Source organism: Tupaia chinensis, unplaced genomic scaffold (assembly GCF_000334495.1).
Source record: "Tupaia chinensis unplaced genomic scaffold, TupChi_1.0 Scaffold144404_1, whole genome shotgun sequence".
Lineage (NCBI taxonomy): Eukaryota > Metazoa > Chordata > Mammalia > Scandentia > Tupaiidae > Tupaia > Tupaia belangeri.
In genome coordinates this window covers 31,251-39,246 of record NW_006204264.1, presented here as the reverse complement: position 1 = coordinate 39,246, position 7,996 = coordinate 31,251, and positions in this window count along the sequence as shown.

Here is a 7,996-nt window from a genome sequence, read left to right as displayed (position 1 = left end):
CCAGAATTCACAAGGAACTCAAGCAGCTGTTCCAGAAAAAGACAATCAATCCTATTAAAAGATGGGAAAATGAGTTGAAAAAACCACTCTCTAAAGATGGCATACGAATAGCTAAAAGATATATGAAAAAATGCTCAACATCCCTCATTGTAAGAGAAATGCAGATCAAAACAACAATGACATATATTACCTAACCCCAGTCAGTATGTCTAAAATAAAAATAAATAAATAAATAAATAAATAAATAAATAAATAAAAGATAAGTGCTGGGGGTGTGGCAAAAAGGGAACTCTCTTACATTGCTGGTGGGAATGTAAATTGGTCCAACCACTGTGGAGAACAATTTGGAGATTCCTAAAAAGTCTACGAATAGAGCTACCATATGATCCAGCAATCCCACTCCTTGGTATCTACCCAAAGGACAGAAGAATACTTAATTGGAAAAGTGCTTGCACTTCGATGTTTATTGCCAGACTTTTCATGATTTCTAAGTCATGGAAACAACCCAAATGCCCACAAACTGATGAATGGTTAGAAAAACTGTGGCACATATACTCAATGGAATATTATTCATCCATAAAAAAAATAATAAAACCCTGGCTTTTGAAAGGAAGTGGATGAATATGGAAGACTTTCTGCTGAGTGAAGCAAGCCATGCTATGAAGGAGAGGCATTGTATGTTCCCACTTAATATATACCGAGTGTCTGCACTCTATGTTTGAAACTAATTGTCTAAAGGACATAGAAATGCAGTATATAGATGTAAATACCAGATATAGTGTGTGTGAAAGAGGGGGGTCTGAGCAAGGACATTTTGGGGAGGGACAGGGAGGCAGAGCATTAATGGCACAAAGAGGTGTGGTATTATCTGTTGAATATATTTCGTAGTTTTATCAACAGTTCTAGGGAGAAATGTTCACCTGTTGAAATATTGATTTTGTAAGACAAATAATAATGTGATTGAACGTATGGAAGAAAATGACATAAAAAATAATAAAAAATAGAAATACATAATGAGATATCTTAGGGGTGAAATCTAAGTCTAAACACAAAATTCACTTATGTTTCATGTACACCTTATATGCATAACAAATGTTTATATAATATGTTTTTATTGTAGCATTTTGAGTCACCTAATGGGTGAAATCAGAGGAGAGTATCTCTACTTGTGGATTGATGTTATCATTAGAAAAGTTTTTAACTTTGGAACATTTTGGATTTTAAATTTTCAGGTTAAGAATATTCAACCAGTGTTATCTAAAACAAAATTATTAAAAAAGTACAGTATTTGACTTAGTTCAATTTCAAACTTGTTCTTTATCTAAGAATACTAAGTAAAAGTAAAAATGTGAAAATATTTTTAAGGCAAATAATTTGTACAGGGGAAAATGTACATAATATACAAGAAACTTTCAAATAAATTAGAATAAAGACAAATCATTCAAATATGCTTGGAAAAATGGTATGCAAAGGTACTTTAGGAATAAAATCTGTAAACATATAAAATGTGCCCTATCTCAATAATCTTAAATATTCAAGCTAAAGTACAAAAAGTTTCTATGTTTCATAAATGAATAAAAATTTCATAGTATGATAATGCTGAGTGTGATGAGGAACGGATCACATATTTGAATATTTCAAATATTGCTATTAGGAGTATAAATCAGTAAAATCTTTTTGAAAAGTTGATAGCTAAATAATGTACAATGAACCTGTGAACCTCTTTCTAAAACTGCTTATGTGTAGTATAATAGTATAGATGCCCCAAATTATAACACCTCAATGTCCTCAATGGTAGACTAAATTAAAGAAAATTCTAAAATTAAATATTATTAACAGAAAAGAATAAAATTGAATATTAATATATGGAACATGAATGAAAAGAATAAAATTGAATATTAATCTATAGAACATGAATCATTTCTAAATTTATATTATTGTTTATAAAAGTCAAATACTTGGAATATATACTGTGTAATTTTCTTTATAAAACCATGAAGACTACAAAAACTTAATATTAATTTTAAGTTCTTGAGAGTCATGATCAGATAATGAATGTACATAGAAAAGCAAGGGCAACACTATGACAGAGGTGATTCTTTTGGTTATTCTGGGAGTGAAAGGACAGGACTGAGGCTTGACTTGTGGAATGCCAGTTCTCTTGGTTGATCTACATGGACTGCACACAAATATTTAAAAACTATTCAATGCACTTCAAAATTAAAATGATGACATGAGAAGTTTAGGAAAACACCATATTTTGCAATTAAGTTTTCATCAGAAATGTAGAAAAATACTGGAAAATTCTAACCTGGAGAGTAAAATAAACTGATTTTACATTTAAAAAAACCATAATGAATACTATTAATGGTTTACATAAGATTAAGACTTGAAGAAACTAGATTAATTGTGTATTAACTGCTGAGTCATCATTGTGATGACTCAGACAGCAGAGACATGAACAGTAGATCTATGTTGGAGATAAAACAACATTCACTATAGATAGCTGTTTGTGAGAAGCTAGGCAGTAATGAATAGTGGTTTTTCCTTTGTTTAATTAACTGAATATATGTTGATGTTAATTATTCATAAGAAAAGCTAGTGCAAAGGATCTAGTTCCTGTGAGAATGATAATCTAAAAGTACATTTTAGGGTCCAGCAGGTGACATGGTGGTTATGGGCACTGGACTCTCACATGGACAACCATGGTTTGAGTACAGGATCTGACAACTTGCTTTCTCACTCCCTCTCTCTCACACATGCTTGCTTGCTCTGTTTCTCATGGTCAAATTAAAATAAATAAATAAAGTTAAATAAAATAATTCTCTAAAAAATGCATTTTATTAAGCTTGATATTTCTGTCACTCAGTAGCGGATATAAGTATTTATAGAAGTAAATTATTTAGCTTTATGTCAATATATGTTTTGTGAACAATAATAGATTCCATTGATACTTAAAAAATGATTTATATATTGGGTCATTGGAAAAGTCATGACTCATTTTTGCATAGAAAAATATGTCATGACTTTTCTGACAGCCCAATAGAAAATAGCTAACATTTTCAGAATTTAAATAAAATTGCTTAAAGTCAAATAATATTTTTCATCACGTAAATAGCAAAGTACTCTGCAGGAAGCCTGCTCTAGCTGGGGTGGGTTGAGGTTTGTACACAGGAAGGCAATGCAGGCGAGGAGCAATCAGACTGAGACCTCAATGCTCTTTAGCATGTTCTCAGCTGACTACAGTCAGAGCCAGCTCAAGACTGCAGTCTCAGTGGCTATCAAACATACGTATTTATTGAGGGATGTTTTATAGAAGTAGTAGGGGTTGGGAATCAGCAGTTAGCATAATGGCTATGTCACTGGACTCCCATGTAGTCGACCACGGTTCACGTCCCTGACCCGGTGGCTTAAAACTCACGCTGGGCGCATGTGCGTGCATGCCAAAGATCCCGAGAGGAGAATGGAGGAGAAGGGATTGTGGCGTGACCATCTCCCCTGGGGGGTGATTTCTCGCTTTCTGTCTCTCTGTCTCTCTCTGTCTGTCTGGCGAGCGCATGCACCCTATAGTGAAAACCTCTCAAAAAAAAAGTAGTAGGGGTGAGGGGGGAAGTAAAAGATTTACTCTAAGAAATAGGATATTGAAAACATGGGAACCATAACCATAAAACACGATGTCTGTTCTGTTTGATTAAGTGTAATCAAACACAGTCCTCAGGATGAAGGAGTCCATCTGTCTGGTGCATTTTCTTCTTAAATCTTGATTACTAGACAGGGCCTTTTTGAATGAGAGGGTTTTGTAGCTCAGGAGACAACACAGGATGTTTTATTAGCAGTTTTTCATAGTTAACAGCACACAGGAGAGAAACTGTTTATAGTTAGGGACTATTTGTTGCTTGCCAAAACTAGATAAGAACTCCCAGCTAAGATAGTTAATCTTCCCCCTGGAGCCTTTAGGTTTGTTTATTCTGTCACTGTTAGCCAGATCTGACCTTCTTCTATTAATCCATGGGTCCCTGTATTTTATTTGTTGAATTCCTGTGAGTCTGTTAATCAGTGAATTCTTGTGCTTTATCTTTGAATCCCTGTCACGGCGGTGGGTATGCTAACTTGGCCTGCAGCTTTAACAACGGGTATTTAAGTAAAATTAGTCTTTAACTAACTTAGTCTGCATATGCTAGTAATGCTAATTTTGCTTATACTAATTTAACCTAATATATGCTAATTTGGCTTAACACAGGCAGGTGGGGGAGTCTCAAATTTCCTGGTCCTCACCACAGTCACCTTAGGAAACTGCATTCCTTCAGGATCACTAATTGGCTTTATCATAAAGTTGCAGTAAGGCTGAGGGTGTTATTTTACCCTTGCGGGGTACCATAATAACAGTAAAGCTCATGGCAGAGAAATTGAGTGCAGACCAGTATAGAAAAACAGTTTGAAACTGGAGCATGTAACTGTCAGCCTTGCTTTACAGTTTCTTCTCAGCCCAGTCCTTGCTTAGGCATGAGATACAGCTCCTTTATGTTCAGCCTGTGTTGGTTGCATAGTCCCTTCAGTACTCATTTTACTAAAAGCAAAGTTTTAAGATCAAAGAAACAATTGTATTTTATAGAACTTGCTGAATCAAATGAGTTGGTATTTAAAACTTTGGGTATAGAACTACTAAAGGCAGTTAACATCTATGTTGGCAGCAATTTTATTAAGCACAAATTAAAATTTAATCATAACATAACTAGTTTGTCCCTCAATAAAGATTTTTTTCTTTTTTCTTCTTCTTTTTTATAGAGGTTTTTGCTGTAAGGCTCATGCAGTCCCTGGAGAGACAGAGAGACAGAAAGTGAGAAATTCACACAGCCCTGGAGAGGATGGCTATACTGTAATCCCTCCTCCTCCATTTTCCCCTTGTAATATTGGACAAATGCACACATATATCCATTGTGATATTTAAGTTTCCAGGTCTGGGACTCATACTGCAGTCAACTACATAGGAGTCCAGTGACATAATCAATATGCCATCTGTTGGTTTCAAGATTTTTTCTTCTCTATGCAGACTTCTATAGTGTTCAAGGAGAGACATTGAGTTATACTTCTTTCCAAAATCAACTGAGACAAAAAGAATCAGAATGCATTATACATACATTCAACCACAGATAAATTTAAGACATCTTGAAATAAAGACATAAAATATCTCATTGATTTTAAAGTATGATGATATATTCAATTAAATAAAGCTTAACTATCATAAACAATGTATATGAAACATTGAATATATTTAGGACAGAAATACACATATTTTTATTTGACTTACGTGTAGTGTAACATAGTTTAGAGTTTATTAATCTCTTGACTGTTTCTTTCACATCTTTGTTCCTAAGGCTGTAGTTGAGAGAATTCAGCATGGGGATCATGACTACAAAAAAACACAGTAACTACTTTGATGAAGGGCCATGAGCTTTTAGAGTTGAGCACACAGTAGAGAAATAGGATAATTCCATGGAAGATAGAGCTAACAGTCAGGTAAAAGGAACAAGTAAGAAGGTTTTAAGAAGTCCACCTGTAGAGGACATGATCACAGGACTACAAGTCTCAATAAAAATAGAAGTGACTAAATAAGGCCTATGGTTGATGTAGGGGTCAGAGCAGGATATAGAGAGAATAGTGGAGTACTCACAGTCAAAGTGTTAATGATACTTGGTTCATAGTAGGATAGCTTTAAAAAAGAATACATGAGTATCAGACAACAGTATCCACCCCATAAATAAGTCCCAGCTACCAAGTGAGCAGAGAGCTTTCAAGACATTTCAATTGCATCAAGGGTTACAAAGAGCCACAAACTGGTCATAGTCCCTCACAGCTAACATGAATATTTATGTAATTACAAATGTGCAGCCAAGTGACCAGCAGATGGCATAACGGTTATGCCGCTGGACCCACAAGTAGTTGAACACGGTTTGAGTACTGGACAAGATGACTTAAAATTCATGCCAGGTGTATATGTGTGCTTGTCCAAGATCCCAAGAGAATGGAAGAAAAGGAATTGCAGAGTCACCATACCTCCTGGGGACTGATTTCTCACTTTCTATTTCTCTGTCTCTCTGGCAAGCATACACACCCTCTCTCTCTGTGAAGGGTTATAATTCTGTCTCTCACAACCAAGATCTCTAAGAGTTTAGATGTAAACACTGTGGAGTAAAAAATATCCATAAAGACAGATGACTAAGGTATGAAGTTTGGAATTCATTTCTGTGACTGTAATTAAGCCCAAATTTCCCACCAGAGTGACTATGTACACAACCAAAAACAGTAAGAGGAAAGCCTGGAGGTGTGGATAGTCTGAGTTACCCAAGAAGATGAATGTAGTCACAGAGCTCTGTTTTCCCTTGTCCAGTACTATGATCTTTGACAAGAAGGGAAAGAGGGAAAGATGAAAGGAAGGAAAAAAAGCAAAAGAAGGAGGGAAGAACACTGAGCAGCAGAACCTGAGAAGGTGTGGTGAGAGGAACTCAGAAAAGTTTCAATGGGAACCAGCAGTTACTGTAATGGCTGTGTCGTTGAACTCCCATGTAGCCTACCGGCGTTCGAGTCCCAGACCCAGTGGCTTAAACTTATGCTGGGCGCGTGTGCATGCATGCCCAAGATCCTGAGAGGAGAATGGAGGAGAAGGAATTGAGGTGTGTCCATCCCCCTGGGGGAATGATTTCTTGCTTTCTATTTGTCTGTTTCTCTCTTCTTTTTGGGGAGCAAAAAAAACAAAAACCCCCCCAAAAAAAAAAAAAAAAAAAAAAAAAAAAAGAAAAGGATCAATGTAACCATGAACACAAATGTTATCATTTCATGTTCATGAACATGCTGCCTCACTTTGGAGTTTTACCTGGTAACTTTCCTTCTTTTTTTTATTATAGGCAATAGCAACATCCTTCAATGCTTTAGCTTACACCGGGTCCAGGACGTGAATCGCAGTTGACTACATGGGAGTCCAGTGACATAGCCATTATGCTAACTGCTGGTTTCACTCATCATTTTTCTATAGAGGAACTTGGATTGCTTTAAATGGGTCTCAACCAGACACATTAAAGTTTTATTTTATTTTATCTTATTTTATTTTATTTTTACCAGTATAATAAAATTTATCTGTCAGAAAGTTACGGTCTTTTACAATAGATCTAGGGCTACTGACAGGTCAGTTTTAAAAAGATACTAATTGCACAGGCTAAGAATTTTGATATACCATTTGTTACTACTGCAAGGAAGCTGTATTAAACCATTACATCAATAGGAGAAGGGATCCTCAGAATCGTTAGATCATCCCTGTTTAATAAGTGACCTTTACGAAAAACTTTAAACCAAGATTAACACAAAATTTGGAAATCTAAAAAACAAAAACTAATAAATAATAAAAGTCTTTCATAATGTCTCTCTCCTCATCCTCACTGTCATCTACTATCATTTAGACACAAGATTCTTAGCCTATAAAACTGCAGTCTGTAGGATATAATCGATCCTTATCCTTGAATATGATATGTGATTTTTTTTGGGGGGGAGAGGTTTTTGCTATAGGGCGCATACACTCACCAGACAGACAGAGACATAGAGACAGAAAGCGAGAAATCACCCCCTAGGGGGGATGGTCATGCCGCAATCCCTTCTCCTCCATGCACCTGGTGTGAGTTTTAAGCCACCGGATCTGGGATGCAAACTGCGGTCGACTACGTGGGAGTCCAGCGACATAGCCAATACGCCAACTGTTGGTTCCCATGATATGTGATTTTGACAATATTTTTTAATAAAATGCATTAAATTGAAGCTATTCCTACACAGATTTCTGTAATGGTTTTAAGAAAACATGAAAAAATTATTTTGTCACTAAATATAATACTCTATCGATATCAGTATTTTAAATTTTATTCTATGAACTAGTCATGTTTTCTTATCCATCTAAATTACCCCTCTTCTCCTCCAAGGTTTTATAACATATAATCTTTCAATGGCTATTTCC